Genomic DNA, 22439 nt, shown 5'->3' on the forward strand with positions numbered 1-22439 from the left:
ACTGACAACGGTATGATCTCAGCAAAATCAAATCAAATCATTTTTAACGAGCTAATTCAGGCTTCAAACAAACCTGCCAGAAAGAGCAAATGTCTCATGAATGAATTCAAATTGGGCCTCATTTTTATCCTGATAGGATTTTTTACTGAGTGAGTTAGAATTTTATGATCTATGATTCTCTGACAATTCCCTTCCCAACTAACAGGAAACTCACAGAGTAAAAGCCAATCGGCTTGGCCTCATCAATAGATTAATACAACTGAAGGCTCAATTTAAAAGTCCAGTCACTTGCTTAGATCATGTGTGTTAATTGTATATCAAATGTGCTTAATTATATGCAGGTGAAGGGCATTAATTGAGGTTTCACTTAAGGACAAATGTAGAGACAGTCACCGAAACCATGGTGTGGTTGGGCTAGGAGGTGTGTGCTTGAAATGTTTCACTCAGTAAATAAATGTAAGACTGATTAAAAATTGGCTCCATATCATCCTTCACTGACTGCCTTTCCAGAATAGAGCAATGAGTCTGTATGCCATTGTGACTATTGTAATGCCAAGCATCCAGTTTGCTTCTTATCAATTTTTGTCTCCCTCACCAAACCTCATTAATAACTCACTGCTTATCACAGATGCTGTTTTGGCTTCACTTAATTGGTTGATCAGTTGGAGGAAGAGGAGCAGTAACAGTAGTAGCCTGAAGAACAAGGAAAAGCCAGAACTAGGCCATAGTAGACAATCTATAGGCCAATAGTTACTCACTTGAATACTCAAGATTGCAAGGAGTAGGAGGCACTTGAGTCCTTTGAGCTAGCTGCACTACTCAATAATATTATGAGCGATCAGTCTCAGCTATACTAATGCCCTTTAAGGAAGGACATCAGCCATGATCACTTGAACTGGGCCTAGATTTAAATCCAGACCCACTGCCTTCTGAAATAGGCTAGCAAAACATTCAATTGTATCAAACCACAACGGGAAAGTCAAAAAAGAACAGAACTGGATGGATCAACTGGCACTGACCTAAGCATAGGAAACAGCATACACCTGGCCTATTGCTCCTGCAAAAATCTCCTTCTATGCCGCTCTGGGGATTAGTACCAGGATTGGGGAACTGTCCCAATGACTAATCAAGCAATAGCCCAACAGTCATATCCACTGAATCATGTCTTGAAACCAATGCCCAGACACTTGCACCACCATTTCTGGATGTGTTCTTCCCTACCGGCAAGAGAGAAGCAGATTCACAATCAGGAAGACGTAGCTCTGGGAGTCCTCAAGATTGATACTGGACCCCATGAGGTCTCATGGCATCAAGACAAACATGGTAAGGAAATCCCCTGCTGACGATCACCTCCAAGTGTCCCCCTACTCCCATCTTCAGCTGATGAATCAGTGCTTTTCCATGTTGAACACCACAGAAGAAATTCTAAGGGTGGCAAGGACCCAAATTATACTTGGGGTGGGTGAGGTTCAATGCCCATCACCAAGAGTAACTCAGTAGCACTATTACACGGTAGCACAGTGGTTAGCACTGCTGCTTCACAGCTCCAGGGACCTGGGTTCGATTCCCGGCTTGGGTCACTGTCTGTGTGGAGTTTGCACATTCTCCTCGTGTCTGCGTGGGTTTCCTCCAGGTGCTCCGGTTTCCTCCCACAGTCCAAAGATGTGCGGGTTAGGTTGATTGGCCATTCTAAATTGCCCCTTAGTGTCCCGGGATGCATAGGTTAGAGGGGTTAGTGGGTAAATATGTAGGGATATGGGGGTAGGGCCTTGGTGGGATTGTGGTCGGTGCAGACTCGATAGGCCGAATGGCTTCTTTCTGCGCTGTAGGGATTCTATGATTACTAACTGATCTAGCCACATCCTGAATGTCAGACTGGACCTTTTTTGCAAGCAATCAAGTTTTATTTAATCATAGAATTCCAGCCACATGAACCCACAATTATCATAGAAATCATAGAAACCCTACAGTACAGAAAGAGGCCATTCGGCCCATCGAGTCTGCACCGACCACAATTAATGACGTTAATTGTGCTAGTTTTGCCATACTGCTGCCCAATTTTTCCATCTTCTTCAGCACTTCATAGCCCTCTACAAACTTACCAAATACAACATTGTTTCCATCCAACCATGGAGATTCTGCAGTGCAAATAAAGAACTGGGATTCATTTGTATTTAGCCCAACATTGACCATAGACAAGGTACGAGGTCCAATGTGCTTCAGCTGGAATTTGTCATCCTGAAACTTTTCACTGTAAATGGACTTCCCATCAGTGACAGGCACGGAAGTATGGCGCAAAGGGGATTTTCACAGTAACTTCATTGCAGTGTTAATATATGTCTACTTGTGACACTGATAAATAAACTTTAAACTTTAAAGAATGCTTTGTGAAGTCACCACCCTGGCACATGATTCTGTGGAATATTGAGCACTTGTAACTAAATCCCTTCTCACCAGTGCACAATGCACAGAAATTTTCTGTAGTCTTTGGGACCACATCAGGCCTGAGATCAATAACGATGCGGCCTAGCGTGTTGCCCCAGGAGGCGATGTCCATGTAAACTTGGGGATTTGCACTGTTGGCCCTGGTGCTGCGAGAGTCCCACTCACTCCGACTCGGGGGGTGGGGGCCTGGATAGGTAGTAAAGTAAAGTTTATTTATTAGTCACAAGTAGGCTTACATTAACACTGCAATTAAGTTACTGTGAAAATCCCCTAGTTGCCACACTCCGGTGCCTGTTTGGGTACACTGAGGGAGAATTTAGCATAGCCTATGCACCTAACCAGTACGTCTTTTACACTGTGGGAGGAAACCGGAGCACCCGGAGGAAACCCATACAGACACGAGGAGAATGTGCAAACTCTGCACAGACAGTGACCCAGCCAGGACTTGAACCCAGGTCCCTGGCGCTGTGAGGCAGCAGTGCTAACCACTGTGCCACCGAGTAAGTGAACAAAGAAGAGGGGAAAAATAGCTGCTTGACCTCATCCTCACCAATCTACCGATCACAGATGTATCTGTCCATGACAGTATTGGTAGAAGTGACCATCACAGAGTCCTTGTGCAGAGCAAGCTTTGTCTTCACAATGCGGATATTGTCCATTGTGATATATGGCACTACCATCGCTAAATGTGAAAAATTCAGAACAGATCTAACAGCTCAAAACTCAGCATCCATGAGGTGCTTGGGCCATCAGCAGCTGCGGAATTGTATTCAACCACAATCTGTAATCTCATGGCCAAACATATTCCTCGTTCTATGGCTCATATTTTCATCACAACAGCGAGCCTCTCTGTCATGGTGAAATGGCAAAAGTGGCCAAAAATCATAATTTGTGCACCCAAATATGGCACTTCCCATTTTAACAAGAGTTAGTAATAGGGGCAATGCATGTTTCATGCATGCTCACTTTAGAGGCAGATGGTCATTTGTCTCCACTGAAGTGGGATTTTCAAGTGTGAAACCCGAAATGTGCCGATCTGACCTGGCAAGAGCAGGTCTGAACTTTGCTGATTTGTTTAAGTAGCCAGAATGCCCCTTTGGAGAGGTAAGATAGCCCTTTGGATCTGGGCTGAGGACACTTCGGTAGAAGTATGGTGCCCTTTGGGTAGGCCAGTTGCTCTTTGCAATTGTTTTAAAAAAGTATAAAAACTGCTTAAGCTCATTACCATCAAGCTCATTGGAACTGTCAAGAGATCTCTCAAATAGACCTGTCAAAGGGAGCCACCAAAACTGCCAAAGCATTTAAAAGTCCTGCCCTTCAAATGTTTGAAGAAAATAGCTGGAGTGTTTAAAAATAGATTGCTTGCTATTTCACTCTGTCTGTTGACATAAGCCTGAGGTTTTCCATTGCTGGGTTGGTCCTCCATGATTAATTTCACAACCATCCATTATCATAGTAGGTTGCTTGCCATTTTATAGTTTGGCTGAGAGCTACAAATGGTTACAGATTCTTTCACGTGCGTCTCTGAGCTCCAATGTTTGTTATGAGAGTTTGAGCACTTTAATTAAATGTTTATTTAGTTGGAGGAATGCAAATACAGTAAATGGTGTTTATGAATAAGAGTGTTTTCAATATAGTGAAGTCTGCAACAGACACTTGGAACTTAATTTTATTGAATTTTTAAATCTCATCTTTGCATGGGTCCTGTAGTCTGCCCATGGTGGATACGAAGTGAGCTGGCATAGTAGCTGTAACGAGAAAGAGAGGTGTGTGGGGTGCATGGATTGGCATGAGTTGGTACTAAGTTTGCATTGGGTGTTTTGATCCCAGCTGATGTTACTACTGGACAGCAAGGCCTGAATGGAACCCTGGCTCAATAGACCATAACCTTTTTTTTGTTTGGAGACGTGGATGAACAAAGTCACAGGGCTGCCAGTTAACTTTGAACACAAGAATAAAACATTTATTAGACATTTAAAGATTGACTATAATACAATATTCCTTCTCCCCACCCATATCTTCATAGATGTGCACAGATTTTTAAAGATAACACAGTTACAAGTTATATCTTATACTACAATGTTCTCAGTAAATACACAGTCCTTGTAACCCAACATACCAACTGTGATCAGACACCACCACTCTGAAACCAAGTGGCAAACTTCACCCAATACAACTTCTATGGATTTCTCATCAAATCTCCTCAGATGCTTATCACACTGTGAACCAACTGATCTCACTGGAACTGTGATCTCTACACAAGTGTTTCCATACTCCACTCTTGAAGAAACATGCCTTGGAATCTTCTTCCAAACACTGCTTTCTCTTGGGTGCCTTGGAGGATCCACTTTCAGGATTTCAATCTCTCCTTTCAGTATTCCTCTGCCTTGGATTGCCATATACATTTAAGCCTCTACACAATCTCTCAGATATCCAGCCAAGCCAACAGAACACTACTGCTTCACAGGCAGTACTAAGGTCATCACCCTTAGGATTACTTCAAATTTCTGGCTTCTCGCTCGCTGACCTCACCAGGTCTGCACATTTCAGTTCTGTATTTAACTGGGAGCCTCTCTCTGCTTCTTTCTTTAACTCCAGTGAACAGTACCATGTTCAGATTTCAGTTCCTTTTCTTTTTGACCTCACTCTTGCTGGGGCTTCTCTTTTCATCCCCTGATTTCCAGAACTATCTGTTCTTTAGCTTCTGGGACTTCTGCCCTGCCTGGATATGAGGGTAAGAAGTCTCACAACACCAGGTTAAAGTCCAACAGATTTATTTGGTAGCAAATACCATAAGCTTTCGGAGCACTGCTCCTTCGTCAGATGGAGTGGAAATGTGCTCTCAAACAGTGCACAGACACAGAAATCAAGTTACAGAATACTAATTAGAATGCAAATCTCTACAGCCAGCCAGGTCTTAAAGGTACAGGCAATGTGGGTGGAGGGAGCATTCAACACAGGTTAAAGAGATGTGTATTGTCTCCAGACAGAACAGCTAGTGAGATTCTGCAAGACCAGGGGCAAGCTGTGGGGGTTACTGATAATGTGACATAAATCCAACATCCCGGTTTAGGCCGTCCTCATGTATGCGGAACTTGGCTATCAGTTTCTGCTCAGCGACTCTGCGCTGTCGTGTGTCGTGAAGGCCGCCTTGGAGAACGCTTACCTGAAGATCCAAGGCTGAATGCCCGTGACTGCTGAAGTGCTCCCCCACAGGAAGAGAACAGTCTTGCCTGGTGATTGTCGAGCGGTGTTCATTCATCCGTTGTCGTAGCGTCTGCATGGTTTCCCAATATACCATGCCTCGGGACATCCTTTCCTGCAGCGTATCAGGTAGACAACATTGGCCGAGTTGCAAGAGTAGGTACCGTGTACCTGGTAGATGGTGTTCTCACGTGAGATGATGGCATCCGTGTCGATGATCCGGCACGTCTTGCAGAGGTTGCTGTGGCAGGGTTGTGTGGTGTCGTGGTCACTGTTCTCCTGAAGGCTGGGTAGTTTGCTGCGGACAATGGTATGTTTGAGGTTGCGTGGTTGTTTGAAGGCAAGAAGTGGGGGTGTGGGGATGGCCTTGGCGAGATGTTCGTCTTCACCAATGACATGTTGAAGGCTCTGGAGAAGATGCCCGGAGCGGGGAAGCACTGTTTGAGAGCACATTTCCACTCCATCTGACGAACGAGCAGTGCTCCGAAAGCTTATGGTATTTGCTACCAAATAAATCTGTTGGACTTTAACCTGGTGTTGTGAGACTTCTTACTGTGTTTACCCCAGTCCAATGCTGGCATCTCCACATCATGGATATGAGGGGCCATGGGGTTGGTGGAGAGACATACCTTGGCATGGGTAGAATGACAAACCATGGAGGATGTGAGTGGGGGCATGAAGTGGCATAGGTTTGCACGAATGGGTCATAAGAGAGGGTGACGGAGAGTGTTGGAGGGATGTTTCATGGCATATTAATATTTTAAAAATTTGGACACAGTGCCGGGTCCACAACGCAGGCCTTCCATCCAACCTGCATCCACACCTGGCAGACTCCACACTTCCTCCTGGGTCATCCACCCTGGCTTCTATCCATACCATACCCCAGACCGAAATCCAATGTCTAGCAGTCATTTTTAAAAGTCGGGTTCACAGAGCAGGGAATTCTCCCATGTCTGTGCATCCAACCTGGGAACAAAAATGCAGGTCCACCGTTATCATCAAGCCAGAAGGTCAACAAAAAGTGCTGCAAATACTCAGCAGGTCTGGAAGCAGCTGTGGAGAGAGAAAAACAGACTTAATGTTCAGGGTTGAATATGACTCTTCTTCAGGACTCTGGCCCATTTGCAAATTTGCACAATACACAGCGAAAAGAGCCTGCAATCTCAAGTTATCCCAGAATGGTGAGTATGTCAAAATTTGAACAACAGGTTAAGCAAGCTGATGTATTCTGTTACTATGCAGTGGCATTTTCCACTAACAGGATGCTGCTGTCAGTCAAAAATACATTCTACCTATCACATAATTGACCAATATAATGTATGAACTTCAGTGCTGATGCAATGCCAGGTAGCATGTCCCACTGTTTGGCTGATTGAATCAAACAGCATGTTCATTTATTTGTTTATAATAGACAGAGTACAAAATGTACTCACCTGAAAACAAAGCATCCACTATTAGAAGTGATTCTGCAATTGGGCAGCACTTGCTGAACAATCCTGAATGCGCTAATAGATACACAAATAACAAATTTAAGATAATCAGTCAAGCTCATAATGTGGGTCATTTATGCTTGCTACAAGTGACATGAATTCATATTCAAGGGCCAATTCTCTACAAATAGAGGGTATATGTTCAAGTCTTGCACCTCTTTTGAATTACCTGGGAGAATGGTGAGCTTATAGCCCATTTTTGCTTTTTCCATGGCAATGTTTTGGCCACTCAGAGTTGACTTGCCAACCAATCAGCACCCTGGATAGTATAAATTGTTATGATTGTTTGGCATTTGGTGTTCTTGTGTTTGTCTTGGTGAGTGCAAGACAAAGAAAGTTTTGGCAACATGTATCTCTTTTCAGCAACATTCCAATTCCTGGTAGTTCAGTACACTCTTATTAATCATTTTTCTTGCCCAGTTAATTTTCCGCACACTTTGGAAACACCTTAACTCAACTGCCCTTTGTCTTTAAATCTTAGTGCTCTACACTCAGTTTTTAAATGCTGCTGATTACACATAACACTTGACGATCCTACTACTTATCACTAGAGTCATCTTACAGCTCCAAGACACTCCATCAGACTGTTAAGTTTGCAATTACCAAACCTTGTTTGTGTTCTTTGTTACTCCAGACATTTAATGTCATTTGACTACCCAAGGAAACAATTTAAACTATTGTCAATTTGGTCTATTCCCCTCTGGTTCACACTCAGGTCAATGTCACCAGATGGTGCAGAGGCGAATGATCTCACCAATTATGCCAAGATCACATCCACTGGTGACCTCCAGTCTTGTCCCTTCTAACATCTGCAAGGTCAGTGGCAGGTCAGCGGACTTGAATGAGCCCCACTCTGGAAAGCCTCCACACTCTGGAAAGTCCACTGGAATTTGCCCCTTAAAGTTATTTCAGATCTCCCTCGCAACCTTGTTTCCAAATAATTAAGTAATGAGGCAGTGCCCCCAGCAACCCTTTTAGTAAGGCGAGGAGAGGGTCACAGTTAAAAAAAATTTTTTTTAAATTATCTTCATTAACTGGGCTCTGAAAAACATTTCCATTTATATATTACTTTTCACAATCACTTGGGCTAGAATTTTACGTCTCATATGGGTCAGCACTGCGCACGGATAAGAACAAGGAATCACGCAAAGCGATATCGGGCTTGGGTCCCAATATCATCACTCAGTCATGCAATATTTCGGTTAGCGGGCATGTGTGAATTGTTAGGCATTCAGGTGTGAGTTTGCTGTCTTGAGATTTCAGACCTTTTCCTGTTTTCTTCTGAAATATTTTCTTTATTAGTCTTGTTCTGAGCGCTCTTTTACATTATCAACTCTGTTGGAACATTTCTTTCCATTGCATCCTTCAGTGCTCGGGGCAGTTCCATCTGCAATTCGGCCGATGGGTGTTCTGTACACCACTGGGGACACTTCCTCTGAGGAGGAAGAGAGGGGCGGAAGGGAGAGAAAGCCAGGTATCTAGAAGCAGCGTCACAGGGAGAGACCATGGGAGGGGAGGCGCAGGAACACGGGGTGCAAGGCCAGCAGGGAGAGTAAGGCTGATGTCACCACAGAAGATGCCACTATCCTGTTGCTAGACTGTACAGTCAGCGATTCAGCTACCTCAAGTAACTTGAGATCTAGTGCCACAGGAGGCACTGTCTCTCTCGGCACACCGTGACATAATTGTGCTATGTGATAGGGCCTGAAATCATTTCCAACTGTGTGAGTGGGCACCCCATGCCAGTGGATCTGAAGGCCACAGTAGCCTTCAATATTTATTCATTCGCATCATTCCAGGGTATTGTGGGGGATCTATGTGGTATGTCCCAATTAGCTATCCGAGCCTGTGTCAAACTCATAACTAATGCTCTGTTCAGACGGATTTGCAAATTCATTCATTACCGACCGGACAAACCAAGCCAGCCAGGCTGAGCGAGCCAGAGGCTTCACAGCTATTGTTGGCTTCCCCCGTATCCACGGTGCCATAGACTGCACTCATGTGGCTATCAAGGCTCCAGGATCAGCCAGGTGCCTTTGTGAATAGGAAGGGTTACTACTCCATGGTCTTGTAGATAGTATGCGACCACAGGACCCAGATTCTCCAAGTCTGTGCAAGATACCCAGACAGCTGCCATGGTGCATACATTCCGCAACACACCTAGGTGCCAAGTCTGTTTGTGGCTCCAACCTGATTGGGTGGTTGGTTACTGGGTGACAACAGGAATCCGTTGTAAAAGTGGCTCATGATGGCACCCCGGCATCCTAAAACAGAGGAAGGAGAAAGGTACAATTGGGGTCCTGCCTTCACAAGGGCAATGGTTGAGAGGGCTACTGAAACATAAAAAATATAGAAATTAGGAGAAAGATGAGGCCATTCGGTTCATCGAGCCTGCTCTGCCATTCATTATGATCATGGCTGATCATCCAACTTAACAGCTTGATGCCACCTTTCCCCCATATCCTATGAATGCCTTTGTCCCAAGAGCTATATCTAACTCCTTCTTGAAAACAAATGTTTTGGCCTCAACTGCTTTCTGTGGTAATGAATTCACTATCTCTCATAGTGCAGGGCTACACTATTGACTCTGGGCAATTGTGTAAAATGGGTGACAGCAAAAAGCCACTTGTTTTATATCTCACAAAATATTACTACCATTGACTTAGATTTCCAGAAGAAATAACAATAATGAGGTTCTGCACTGCCTCTGTTTCACCACATATCCCTCCTTCCTGCCAACCTCCCACCCCTCATTCACCCACCCTGGCGGATGGCTCTGTTTCTTCTGATTCTAATATTGAGGCTAATATTGATGTTATTTCATTTGGATAGGTTGGGGTTGACGAGGAATCACATGTATAAGTTACACAATGGAAGTTTATCAAACCAATTCTCCAATCACAGATGTACGGTTTATATTCTGGGACCTTGCAGATAAGCCTGAGGTCCTGACTTCAAGTACAAAATGTCCTACTTCATAAGAGGCCTCACATCTGCCCATTAAATCCTGGAATTTCGGTCAAATAACATTGAACTGTCCCAGTGTCAAAGTCAGCAATTTTTTGTCTTACCTATTTACTCTATCAGTCCTTCTCTCCCCAAGTGAAATGGAGTTGCTGAAATTTCCTGATCTGACCGTTAGAAGTCTGATGAGGAATAGTTTAGCATAACAGCACCACTGCAGTAAATGTTGGTGACTTGAGGAATTTCGGCTCAGAATCATGGAGCTGGAGGCGGAGATGTGGACACTGCACAATACATCAGAGAGGGAGGGAGGGAGATACCTGGACGGTCTGTTTCAGACACCTTAAGATAGGGCCTTCTGGTTTAGAATGTGGTAAGGCACAGTGGGGTGTTACTGCAACTGAGGCAGGTAAGGGATCCCAGAGGGAAGGAGCTTCAGCCTCTGGAAAAAGATTTGAGGTTCTCTCAGCTTGTTTGGATGAGAGTGGGAACTGCAGGGTGGATGAGCTGACTGGCCATGGCACCACGGTGCTGGAGGCCATTCAAGTGCGGGAGCACATAAGAATTTAGTGGTAGTAGGGGAAAGCATAATCAGTTTAAGTTTGAGCTTATTAGTGCCACAAGTAGGCTTACATTAACACTGCAATTAAGTTATTGTGAAAATCCCCCAGACGCCACACTACAATGCCTATTCAGGTACACTGAGGGAGAATTTAGCATGGCCAATTAACTTAACCAGCACGTCTTTCGGACTGTGGGAGGAAACCGCAACACCCAGAGAACACCCACGCAGACACTGGGAGAATGTGCAAACTCGACACAGACAGTGACTCAAGGCCAGAATTGTACCCAGGTCCCTGGCACTGTGAGGCAAGTGTGCTAACCACTGTGCAACCATGTCAGTGAAGGAGATAGACACTGTTCTCTGCAGCAAAGAGCAGGAGTCTAGAATGCTGTCTTGCCTGCTGGTGTCAAGGTTCAGGACATCTGCTCAGGGCTGGAGAGGAACTTGCAGTGGGAGGGAGAGGATCCAGTTTTCGTGGTACATGTAGGTACCAACCACATAGGTAGAATGAGGAAAGAGGTTCTGTGTACAGAGTTTGAGGAGCTAGGCACTAAATTGAACAACAGAACCTCAAAAGTTATAATTTCTGGATTATTACACGAGCTGCATGCAAATTGGCATCGGGTACATAAAATGAGAGAGATGAGTACCTGGCTGAAAGACTGGTGTGGGAGAAGTGGGTTTGGTTCGTGGAGCACTGGCATCTATGCTGGAAAAAGTGGGGCTATATCGTTGGGACGGCTGACATCTGAACCATGTTGGGATCAGAGTTCTTTCAAACCACATAACTAGGGAAGTAGAGAAGGCTTTAAACTAAATAGAAAGGGTATGGTTCTGGAGAGGGGATATATAGGCTTACAAAGCAAAATTATATGGCAGCATTACAAATCAGCTATTTAGGTGATGATACTCAGAGTGTGACAGGAAGGGACAGAGTGTACAAACATTTAAAAGCAGCAGCAAATAGGCCCAAAGGGTTAAAATGGTAAAAAGGCAAATCTAATGGCTTTTTACTTAAATGCATGTAGAATTTAGCACACAATGAATGAATTAGTGGCATAAATTGATGTTACTGAGTATGATCTTATAGCTATTACAGTGGTGACAAGGAGATCAAAGCTGGAAACAAAATATTCAGGGTTCGTAAGGGCAGGCAGAAAGAAAAATGTGGTGGGTTAGCTTTGTATGAAATGGAATAAGTACGATAGAAATGATCTGGAATCAGAAGATATAGAAGCCATATGGATGCGGGTAAGAAATAGCAAGGGGATGAATTGATTTAATTTATTATTGTAACATGTATTAGTATACAGTGAAAAGTATTGTTTCTTGCACACTATACAGACAAAGCATACCGTTCATAGAGAAGGAAATGAGAGAGTGCAGAATTTAGTGTTACAGTAATAGCGAGGGTGTAGAGAAAGATCAACTTAATGCATGGTAGGTCCATTCAAAAGTCTGATGGCAGAAGGGAAGAAGCTGTTCTTGAGTTGGTTGGTACGTGTCCGCAGACTTTTGTATCTTTTTCCCGATGGAAGAAGGTGGAAGAGAAATTGTCCAGGGTGTGTGGGGTCCTTAATTATGCTGGCTGCTTTGCCGAGGCAGCAAAAGAGTAGACAGAGTCAATGGATGGGAGGCTGGTTTACGTTATGGATTGGGCTACATTGACGACCTGAAGATACTGGTGGGTGTAGTCTATAGGCCCCCGAACAGTAGCTGTCCTGTAGGACAGAGAATAAATCAGGAGATAATGAGGGCATATAAAAAAGGCAGTACACTAATCTTGGGTGACTTTAATCTTCATGTGGATTCAGAAAATCAAATTGGCAGAGGTAGCCAAGAGGCAGAATTCAGAATATAGAACATAGAACATAGAACATTACAGCGCAGAACAGGCCCTTCGGCCCACGATGTTGCACCGACCAGTTAAAAAAAAACTGTGACCCTCCAACCTAAACCAATTTCTTTTCGTCCATGAACCTATCTACGGATCTCTTAAACGCCCCCAAACTAGGCGCATTTACTACTGATGCTGGCAGGGCATTCCAATCCCTCACCACCCTCTGGGTAAAGAATATTCACGATAGCTTCCTAGAACAATATGTTGTGAATTCAAGCAGGGATTAGGCTATTTTGGATCTTGTAATTTGTAATGAGGCAGGTTTAATAAACAATTTCAGAGTAAAGAGTCTCCTAGAAAATAGTGACTATAACATGGCAGAATTTGGCATTCAGTTTGAGAGTGAGAAACTTGGGTCAGAAACAACTGTGCTACACTTAAGTAAGGGTAATTACAAAGGAATGAGGGCAGAGTTGACTGGAGTGGAGTGGGAAAGGAGTTTAGCAGGAAAGACTGATGATCGGCAATGGTAGACATTTATGATTCACAACAAAGATATATCCCAGTGAGGAAAAAGGATTCTAGGAAGAGGATAAATTAACCATGGTTAACCAAGGAAGTTAAGAATGTTATTAATTGAAAGAAAAAACACACAGGCCAGAATGTTATGATTTTTCTTTTTGAAGTATTGTCTCGGGCAAGAATACTGGAAGGCAGCATGGCCCCAATTTTAATGCTGGGCAAATGGGCATCTACGTGTGTTTAAAAACTCACCCCCCTGCTCCAGAAATGAGGCTCGGGTTGTTTTAAATGATTAGGCCGCACTTAAATCCACTGGCCAATTTCTGGGCCAGGAACATTGGAAAATTGCACAGCCTAGGTGTTACCTGTCAACACCAGATAGGCAATGAGGCCCTCCTGCAGATATTCTATTTCAGACCATGTGATTGTTCATGCAGTGACACATTCACAGAGTTAAGTAAAAGCCTTGTTAATCACTGACAGATACAGTAGTCATTCAGAGTGCCATCAAGCACACATTGTGGTTCGGGTGACAGATTCCCTTCCCTAGCGAACACAGAGTGAACAGATTTTACAAATCTGTTGAGATTACTCTTCCATTAACGCATCAAATCAAGGCACTAACTGCAAGAATCATCCATTTTATCTCTTACATTAAGCTTGTACCATGTGGTGAATTATTTTCCACATCTTAACTTGGGGGATGTCAGCATGTGCTTTGGAATGAACTTTATGCTTTTAATAAATGTTTCAAAGCACAGCAGCCTGGAAATGATCAATAATACAAAACGAGTGCACAAGCACAAAATTTTTCCCTCTGCTATTTTAATAGAGTTGTTAACTCATTTATCTTAACAGATTTATAGCTCCATTAAATAGTACAGAGAAGAATTTGACATGTCAGTGTTAAACGTTTGTAATAACATCCCAACAAGTTGTAGCCTAATACTGGCAGAAAATAAAATAATCTAAACATCTGAGAGTTACAGACCATAAACAGTGAAGGCAAAGCAGATCACATCTTTTACCTCAGTGGTAAGTAAGAGCTTCAGTGGTGATTTACAGCAGTACCGCTTGTACTCTTGTTTTATATATTGTAAATGTGATAAATCACAGCAGTTCATAAAGAACTCACTGGCACTATGTAACTTCTGCAACAATTTCCATGTTTAATTTGAGCTGTCAAGACATTCATACCATTAATATTTACAAAAAGAACTTTTTCTTTAGAAAATAGAAACTTTTATGCAATTTCAAGAAAACTTGATTATCACAGCAGGTAGAGTGAGATAGTTATACTACAGCTAAAGAGTACATAGGCAGAAAGGGAATGGGTGACTACTAGACAGAGTAAAAGCACAAGGCAGATAGTGCAGGAGTCCCCTGTGTCTATTTCCCACTATTACAGATTCTCTGATTGGGGTACTGCTAAGGGAGGCGGTTTCTCAAAGGAATGCAGCAAGAGCCAAATCCATGGCAGAACGAGTGGGTCAGCTGCACACTGGAGGAGAAGAAAAGGAATGAGAAAGCAATAGTGATTCCCCCAAAGGGAAACTCAGCAAGCTATCACAACTCATTTCTATTTTATTTCTACCGCAAAAAAGATATGAGTACTGAACTCAGGAGCAAGAAATTCCAGAAACAATTTTTTGGAGATTTTAAATATCAAATTGAAACATTTAGCAACAAAGTAAAAAAAAAACTTAAACATACAAGACAACATTTACACAGTTAAAATTAGCTTAACAGCGCATTCCCCAAAAAGATTCCTACTTGGTTAGACTTGCAAAAACATCCGTTTACACAACAATCCTCACAAATACTTAATCTCTAAAAAATGTCCAGGAATATTGCCACACCACAACCCCATTGTTGCTGTAGAGGAGGTATGTCACAGGACTTCTCTCATAAGAACATACGAACATAAGAATTAGGAGCTGGAGTAGGCCATTTGGCCCTTGAGCCTGCTCCGCCATTCAATAAGATCATGGCTGATGTTTTCGTGAACTCAACTCCACTTACCCGCTCGCTCACCTTTATTGTCCAAAAATATATCTATCTTTGCCTTAAAAACATTCAATGAGGTGGCCTCAACTGCTTCACTGCATAGAGAATTCCACAGATTCACAACCCTCTGGGTGAAGAAGTTCCTCCTCAACTAATCCTAAATCTGCTCCCCCTTATTTTGAGGCCATGCCCCCTAGTTCTGGTTTCACCTGCCAGTGGAAACAACCTCCCTGCTTCTATCTTATCTATTCTGTTCATAATTGTACATGTTTCTATAAAATCTCCCCTCATTCTTCTAAATTCCAAAGAGGATAGTCCCAGTCTACTCAGTCTCTCCTCATAAGCCAACTCTCTCAACTCTGGAATCAACCTAGTGAACCTCCTCTGCACCCCCTCCAGTACCAGTATATCCCATCTCAAGTAAGGAGACCAAAATTGTACGCAGTAGCCACACCAGCACCTTAGACAGCTGCAACATAACCTCCCTGTTTTTAAACTCCATCCCTCTGAAGGACAAAATTCCATTTGCCTTCTTAATTACCTGCTACACCTGCAAACCAACTTTTTGTGGTTCATGCACAAGGACACCCAGGTCCCTCTGCACAGCAGCATGCTGCAATTTTTTACCATTTAAATAATAGTCCATTTTGCTGTTATTCCTACCAAAATCGGTGACCTCACATTTACCAACATTGTACTCTATCTGCAAGACCCTTGCCCACTCACTAAACTATCTATATCCCTTTGCAGACTTTCCGTACCCTCTGCACACTTTACTGTACTGTGCATCTCTACCACTTATGGGCGTCATGGTGGCACAGTGGTTAGCACTGCTGCCTCACAGTGCCAGGGACCCGGCTTCGATTTCCGGCTTGGGTCACTGTTTGTGTGGAGTTTGCACGTTCTCCCCATGTCTGCGTGGGTTTCCTCTGGGTTCTCCAGTTTCCTCCCACAATCTGAAAGACGTGCTGGTTAGGTGCATTGACCCAAACAGGCGCTGCAGTGTGGCGACTAGGGGAATTTCACAGTAACTTCATTGCAGTGTTAATGTAAGCCTTACTTGTGACTAATAAATAAACTTTATCTTAGTGTAATCCGCGAACTTTGACACATGACATTTGGTCACCAACTCCAAATCATCTATGCAAATTGTAAACAATTGCAGTCCCAATACTGATCCCCGAGGCACACCACTAGTCACTGATCACCAACCCATTTATTGCCACTCTTTGCTTTCTGTTGGTTAACCAATCCTCTATCCATGCTAATACATTACCCGTAATGCTGTGCACTGTTATCTTATGCAGCAGCCTTTTGTGCGGCACTTTGTCAAATGTCTTCTGGAAATCCAGATACACTACATCCACTGCTTCCCCATTGTCCACCACTCTCGTGTTGTCCTCAAAGAATTCCACTAAATTAGTTAAACATGACCTGCCTTTCATGAACCCATGCTGTGTCTTCCCAATGGAACAATTTCTATCCAGATGTCTCGCTATTTCTTTCCTTGATGATAGATTCAAGCATTTAAGCTAACTGGCCTCTAGTTACCCGCCTTTTGTCTACCTCCTTTTTTAAACAGTGGCGTCATATTTGCTGTTTTCCAATCTGCTGGAACCACCCCAGACTTGGTAAATTACCACGAGTGCATTTGCTGTTTCCTCTGCCATCTCTTTTAGTACCCTGGGATGCATTCCATTAGGGCAAGGAGATTTGTCTACTTTTAGCTTATCTAACACTGCTTCTTTTGTGATAATGATCATTTCTAGGTTCTCACCTGCCATAGCTTTCTTGTCATCAATTTTTGGAATGTTATTTGTGTCTTCCACTGAAGAGTGACACAAAATACCTGTTCAATGCCTCGGCCATTTCCTCATTTCCCATTATTAAATCCCCCTTCTCATCCTCTAAAGGACCAATGTTTATCTTAACCATTTTTCTTTTTATATATTTGTAGAAACTTTTGCTATCTGTTTTTATATTCTGAGCTAGTCTACTCTCATGATCTATCTTACTTTATAGCTTTTACTGTGGCTTTCTGTTGACCTTTAAAGATTTTCCAATCCTCTAATTTCCCACTAATCTTTGCCACTTTGTATGCATTTTCTTTCAGTTTGATGCTCTCCTTTATTTCCTTAGATATCCATGGCAGATTTTCCCTTTTTCTACTGTCCTTGCTTATCACTGGTATATACTTTTGCTGAGCACCGTGAAACATCGCTTTGAAAGTCCTCCACTGTTCCTCAATTGTCCCACCATAAACCTTTTGCTCCCAGTCTACCTTAGCCAACACCTCCCTCATCCCATTGTAGTCTCCTTTGTTTAAGCATAACACATAACACGGGCGGCACGGTAGCACAGTGGTTAGCACTGCTGCTTCACAGCTCCAGGGACCTGGGTTCGATTCCCGGCTTGGGACACTGTCTGTGTGGAGTTTGCACATTCTCCTCGTGTCTGCGTGGGTTTCCTCCGGGTGCTCCGGTTTCCTCCCACAGTCCAAAGATGTGCAGGTTAGGTTGATTGGCCATGCTAAAATTGCCCTTAGTGTCCTGAGATGTGTAGGTTAGAGGGATTAGTGGGTAAATGTGTAGGGATATGGGGGTAGGGCCTGGGTGGGATTGTGGTCGGTGCAGACTCGATGGGCCGAATGGCCTCTTTCTGTACTGTAGGGATTCTGTTCTGTTCTGTTCTATTGATATTGGATTTCACCTTCTCACGCTCCATCTGTATTTTCAATTCAATCATACTGTGATCGTTCCTTCCAAGAGGATCCCTAACTGTGAGATCATTAATTATTCCTGTCTCATTACACAGGACCAGATCTAGAATGACTTGATACCTCATAGCTTCCACTACATACTGTTTGAAGAAACTATCGCAGATACATTCTGTGGACTCCTTCTCAAGGCTGCCTTGGCCGACCTGATTGACCAATCGACATGTAGATAGTCCCCCATGATAATTGCCGTACCATTTTTACATGCAGCAATTATTTCCTTGTGTGTTGCTTGCCCCATTGTGATGTTATTATTTGGGGGCCTATAGACTACGCCTATCAGTGATTTTTTCTCCTTACAATTTCTAAATTCCACCCAAATGGATTCAATGCTTTTCTCCATAGAACCTATATCATCTCTCACTACCACCCTGATATCATCCTTAAATATCAGAGCTACATCACTTCCATTACCTTCCCATCTGTTCTTCCAAATATTCTGATATGCCTGGATATTTAACTCCTAGTCGTGACTCTCTCCCACTCTTGTGGAAATTCAAACATTTTGAAACAAACCCTGCTTTCTGGAAAAAAGATAGATACTTTTCTGGTTTGGCGGAAGGCTACTCAATTTCATCACCCACAATTCTGTCCCAGCGCGGAGCACACTTCAGGTGGTCTTACATGGCCACTCCCCACACAACTCTCACATCTTGCTTTAAGTATATTTTGGCCTCTTTCATATTTGAGTCCATTGTTCTTAACCATTCTTTGAAATGTACCTTTCCAAGAATATAAAAATCTTTAACATTCTTCTTATGGCTACCACTTTCGGGTAAAATAAAATTTAATACCCTCATGTTGTTTATTTATGACGTTTTCCAAGTTGTAGACCCCTTTTACTTCTCTTTGTAATTTAACAACTCAACATACCAAGCTTTCTTTATCTCCAAATGTAAATTTATACTTGTAGAACATCCAACTTGGCCATATTCAGTTCACATGCGCGTCTTTCATACCTACACTTCTTTGATTTTCTAAACCCTTCAGCTCAAATGTCTTCAGTTCAGCAGCACGGTGGCACAGTGGTTAGCACTGTTGCCTCACTGTGCTAGGGGCCCCAGATTCAATTCCCAGCTTGGGTCACTGTCTGTGGAGTTTGTACATTCTTCCCGTGTCTGCATGGGTTTCCTCCGGGTGCTCCGGTTTCCTCCCAAAGTCTAAAAGACGTGCTGGTTAGGTGCATTGACCATGCTAAATTCTCCCTCAGTGTACCCAAACAGGCACTGGAGTGTGGCAATGAGGGGATTTTCACAGTAACTTCATTGCGGTGTTAATGTAAGTCTACTTGTGACTAATAAATAAACTTTTTTTAAAAGTCTCACAGACACATGCATAGCCAAAAAAGCTTGCTCCAGTGAATAACATAAAAATCCCAAAAATATTTTAAAATAATACCCTTTTCTTCACGGGGTCAAGGATGTCACAGAGCGGCTGCAGGATTTTCTGAAGTGGGAGGGTAAACAGCCAGCAGTCATGGTCCATATTAGTACCAATGACATAGGTAAAAAGAGAGATGAGGTCCTGAAAACAGAATATAGGGAGCTAAGAAATAAATTTAAAACCTCAGGATCACTCCCAGTGCCATTTGTTAGAAAAACCAGAAATAGGAAAATAGACCAAGTGAATGCATGGCTAGAGAGCTGGTGTGGAGGTGGGAGGATGGATTTAGATTCCTGAGGCATTAGGACTGATTTCAGAGAAGATGGGACCTCTGCAAGCTGAACGGTTTGCACCCCAACAGGTTCAGGACCAATATTCTTGCAAGGCTATTCGCTAGTGTTGTGGGGCAAGTTTAAACTAGAGTGGCAGGGGGATGGGAACCTGAGCGGAGAGACACAAGATAGGAAAACAAAGATAGAAATGAAAGACAGAAAAGTAGAAAACAAGAGTGGAAGGCAGGGGAAACAAGGGGGAGCAGCAAATAGGACCACAGTGCCTCTAAATAATGTGAAAACATTAAAAGCTTGACTTTAAAGGTACTGGGGGCTATTTCCCCCCCAAAAACCTAAGTGCCCAACAGGCAAGAAAATGGGAGGTTTTCCCATGCATTTTTTGGGCAAGCTTACAGATGAATTTCTGGCACTCTGCGCTTCACGGAGTCCACCGGGGAATTCACGCCTGTGGGGTGGGAGGGGCCTAATCCTGCCTGGGAGATCGGCATCAGCGCGCTGAGCGGGCCATTGTGCTTGCGCCGATCTCCCAGTAGGGAGATCAACACATGCACACTGGTCCCCCCATCGCCAGCCTCCTGAATGCCGGTCTCCCGATGTCTTCCCTGACCAATCCCCCTCCCCCATCCGCCCCAGTGGCCAGTCCCGTTTTCCACTAGCCCCAATCGCCACCCTCCTGGGCCAGTCCCAATCGCCATCCTATCCCCATGGCCAGCCCAACGCCCCCACCCATGGCCAGCCCTGATCGCCCACCTCCGTCCTCCACCAGTGCAGTGTGCACAGCGTTTCCGCCCCCCCGACCCACTCCAGAAGGCCCCACCCCCTTGGCACTGCCAGGGTGCCAGGTTGGCAATGCCATGTTGGTACTGCCCGAAGGGTACCCCCTCGCCTCTGACCTCTCAGGGGGGGCCTCAATGGCCTCTGCCTCCACCAGCAAGGTTTCCTTTGTTGGGGACCAGCTTTAATCCCCACTGCTGGGAATCTCCCCCCACGGAATGAGAAACATTAGCGAGCCTAGACAATACCATCCCGGGCTTGCTAATGAGATTCAAATTGCAATTTCAATATTATAATCAGCCTCACACTGGGAAACAGCGCGAGGCTGATTACACCATAAAAATTGATCGAGGAATCTGGGCTACAGCCCTCCCACTGACATTTATTCAAACAGCGCAGTGGACCGGGAAAGTCCCACCCACTGTGTCTAAAAGCACGGAGCATTCTGTTATCCAACTAGAATACTTAAACCTTGTTTCCCAGATATTTTCCCCTTGTGTGACCAACACAGAACAGAGAGTTGACTCATCTCACTTAAACAAAACCCTCTTTATTTAATGTTTCAGATACCAATACGCAACACAAATCTATATTAGTTACATCACTTACTTTAACTTAATTCATTTAACTTCAACCTTAACTTTAACTCATTTAAATTTAAACTTTTGACTAAAAACAAATACTATGCCCTTGAGTGAACTGGCCAGATCTGCCCTTGGGTATGGATCTCTCTTATAGTTCTTTGTTCTTCTCTGAAGCTATCTTTAGGGCACACGTCGCAAATGTGATTCTCGAGTTTCCGCTGAGGAAAAAGACTCAAAATTCCTGTTTTTATCTTAAACTTTGCACATTCTTCCAGAAAGTTCTCAGGCACTCATCCAATGATACCTCCGGAAACTGATCACAGTATCTGATTAGCCAAAGCAGTTACTTGTAAACAACTCCCAAATATTTATACCAAATTACATGTAAGTCACGTAGCCATACCATATATGAAATAAGGTCATAATCCATGATGCCAGTATGTCTGGCACTCTTCCAACCAACCATCCTTATTTGTTCAACAAAGGAAGTGTCAGGCCATGTCTCACAGGATAGGTCAGGACTTCTCTGATCTGCATGAGTGTTTAACTCAACTTGATCAAAATTCCCAGAATGCTTGATTGTAGCTCTTAACCATTCTTTTTATTGCAGTTGTTGTTGCCATTGGCCATCCAGTCACAATTTGAAATAAGATAGATAAATTAATAGCGCAATTGGATGTAAATGGGTAAGATATGTTTATGATTAGAAACATGGCTGCAAGGTAATCTCGGCTGGAAAATGACTATCCAAGAGTACTCAATATTTAGGAAGGACAGGCAAAAAGGGAAAGGAGGTGGGGTGGCATTGTTAATATTGAAATCAGTGCAATATTGAGAGAGGATTTTAGCTCAGAAAATCTAGATGTAGAATCAGTCTGGGGGGTGCTAAGAAGCAACAATCGCCAGAAAACATTAGTGGGAGTTGTCTATTGGGCTCCAAACAGTAGTGCCAAGGTCGGGGATGGCATTAAACAGATGCATGTAACAAGGGTGCTACAGTAATCATGTATATAGTCTGAACCAACCAAATTAGCAATGATACTGTGGCGGACGAATTCCTGGAGTGTGTACAAGATGTATTTTTAGACCAGTACATCAAAGAACCAACCAAGGAATAGGCTTTCCTAGATTTGATGTTGTGCAATGAGAAGGGGTTAATTAATAATTTTATTGTGCAGGGTCCTTTAGGGAACAGTGACCATAACATGATAGAATTCTTTATCAGGATAGAAAGTGAAGAAGTCCAATCTGAAATTCGGGTCCAATATCTGAACAAAGGAAATGACAAAGGTTTGAGGAATAAGTTGGCTAAGATAGGTAGGGGAAACTTATTAAAAGGCATGATGGTGGATAGGCAATGGCTACTATTTAAGGAACTAGTGCAATGAATTGCAACAGTTACATATTCCTTTCTGGCACAGAAATACAAGAAACATGGCGCAAACATGGCTAACAAAAGAAGTAAGAAGTTTAACAACACCAGGTTAAAGTCCAACAGGTTTATTTGGTAGCAAAAGCCACACAAGCTTTCGAGGCTCTGAGCCCCTTCTTCAGGTGAGTGGGAATTCTGTTCACAAACAGAACTTATAAGA

General features: G+C 43.4%; 1 protein-coding gene and 1 pseudogene across 1 annotated transcript in view; one reads left to right on the forward strand and one right to left on the reverse strand.

Annotated features, from left to right (window-relative positions):
- Positions 1 to 22439, forward strand: part of pde8b (phosphodiesterase 8B) — a 316839-nt gene that overhangs the window by 188269 nt on the left and 106131 nt on the right. The gene's annotated exons all lie outside the window — the stretch shown is intronic.
- Positions 64 to 9140, reverse strand: LOC144495219 (peptidyl-prolyl cis-trans isomerase-like; annotated as a pseudogene).

The sequence above is a fragment of the Mustelus asterias genome, chromosome 6, assembly GCF_964213995.1.
Source record: "Mustelus asterias chromosome 6, sMusAst1.hap1.1, whole genome shotgun sequence".
NCBI lineage: Eukaryota > Metazoa > Chordata > Chondrichthyes > Carcharhiniformes > Triakidae > Mustelus > Mustelus asterias.